Consider the following 2500-nt stretch of genomic DNA (forward strand, 5'->3'; position numbering starts at 1 on the left):
GATCGCCATCCAGGGCGTCCGTTCCTCCCACACGTCTGTATGGCGTACCACACTGCAATCCAGCTCTTATAGGGAGACGACACGTAGCTGCGTGCACAATATTTGGACTGTATGGTCCGCCGTTGCTAGGCGCTGTCGTCATACGGTCACATGGGCCACGATGTATCATTCAGTACATACGGAGCAATGTGCAGTACAGTTTGTGGGTTTTGCGTACATCGGCGGACAGGTGACAGGCCGTACCACAACGTAGGCTGAGTACGTCGGCATGCGAAGGGCATTGAACATGCAAACTTCTCACCGACCAGCTTGCGAAGGCAGGGGGGAAGGGGGGGGGGCATGTACGTCCTGCTGCTATCCACACTACAGTGTATAGCAGGAGCATGTGGAAAGTCAGCAACACCTGCAAGGTGTTTAACATGACGCGATACACAGGGGACCGGGCAGTGCGAGTAGCGAACTATATTGCGAGGGTTGCGGTTAGGCAACACTACACTACTTTAACGGGTTGCATAACAATTACAGAGCAGGTTCAGCGACAACGTGCGTCAGGTTAAGGCGCAATATAGTTTAGGTTACGGCGCACTTTAGGTTAGGTTAAGGCACATTATAGGTTAGGTTAAGGCACAACATGGGTTACGTTAAGGCACAACATGGGTTACGTTAAGGCACAACATGGGTTAGGTTAAGGCACAACATGGGTTAGGTTAAGGCACAACATGGGTTAGGTTAAGGCACAACATGGGTTAGGTTAAGGCACAACATGGGTTAGGTTAAGGCACAACATGGGTTAGGTTAAGGCACAACATGGGTTAGGTTAAGGCACAACATGGGTTAGGTTAAGGCACAACATGGGTTAGGTTAAGGCACAACATGGGTTAGGTTAAGGCACAACATGGGTTAGGTTAAGGCACAACATGGGTTAGGTTAAGGCACAACATGGGTTAGGTTAAGGCACAACATGGGTTAGGTTAAGGCACAACATGGGTTAGGTTAAGGCACAACATGGGTTAGGTTAAGGCACAACATGGGTTAGGTTAAGGCACAACATGGGTTAGGTTAAGGCACAACATGGGTTAGGTTAAGGCACAACATGGGTTAGGTTAAGGCACAACATGGGTTAGGTTAAGGCACAACATGGGTTAGGTTAAGGCACAACATGGGTTAGGTTAAGGCACAACATGGGTTAGGTTAAGGCACAACATGGGTTAGGTTAAGGCACAACATGGGTTAGGTTAAGGCACAACATGGGTTAGGTTAAGGCACAACATGGGTTAGGTTAAGGCACAACATGGGTTAGGTTAAGGCACAACATGGGTTAGGTTAAGGCACAACATGGGTTAGGTTAAGGCACAACATGGGTTAGGTTAAGGCACAACATGGGTTAGGTTAAGGCACAACATGGGTTAGGTTAAGGCACAACATGGGTTAGGTTAAGGCACAACATGGGTTAGGTTAAGGCACAACATGGGTTAGGTTAAGGCACAACATGGGTTAGGTTAAGGCACACCATGGGTTAGGTTAAGGCACACCATGGGTTAGGTTAAGGCACACCATGGGTTAGGTTAAGGCACAACATGGGTTAGGTTAAGGCACAACATGGGTTAGGTTAAGGCACAACATGGGTTAGGTTAAGGCACAACATGGGTTAGGTTAAGGCACAACATGGGTTAGGTTAAGGCACAACGTAGGTTAGGTTAAGGCACAACGTGGGTTAGGTTAAGGCACAACGTGGGTTAGGTTAAGGCACAACGTGGGTTAGGTTAAGGCACAACGTGGGTTAGGTTAAGGCACAACATGGGTTAGGTTAAGGCACAACATGGGTTAGGTTAAGGCACACCATGGGTTAGGTTAAGGCACAACATGGGTTAGGTTAAGGCACAACATGGGTTAGGTTAAGGCACAACATGGGTTAGGTTAAGGCACAACATGGGTTAGGTTAAGGCACAACATGGGTTAGGTTAAGGCACAACATGGGTTAGGTTAAGGCACAACATGGGTTAGGTTAAGGCACAACGTAGGTTAGGTTAAGGCACAACGTGGGTTAGGTTAAGGCACAACATGGGTTAGGTTAAGGCACAACATGGGTTAGGTTAAGGCACAACATGGGTTAGGTTAAGGCACAACATGGGTTAGGTTAAGGCACAACATGGGTTAGGTTAAGGCACAACATGGGTTAGGTTACGGCACAACATGGGTTACGTTACGGCACAACATGGGTTACGTTACGGCACAACATGGGTTACGTTACGGCACAACATGGGTTACGTTACGGCACAACATGGGTTACGTTACGGCACAACATGGGTTACGTTACGGCACAACATGGGTTACGTTACGGCACAAATTAGGTTAGGTTACGGCACAAATTAGGTTAGGTTAAGGCACAAATTAGGTTAGGTTAAGGCACAAATTAGGTTAGGTTAAGGCACAAATTAGGTTAGGTTAAGGCACAAATTAGGTTAGGTTAAGGCACAAATTAGGTTAGGTTAAGGCACAA

Source organism: Schistocerca serialis, unplaced genomic scaffold (assembly GCF_023864345.2).
Source record: "Schistocerca serialis cubense isolate TAMUIC-IGC-003099 unplaced genomic scaffold, iqSchSeri2.2 HiC_scaffold_450, whole genome shotgun sequence".
In the NCBI taxonomy this organism is placed as follows: Eukaryota; Metazoa; Arthropoda; class Insecta; order Orthoptera; family Acrididae; genus Schistocerca; species Schistocerca serialis.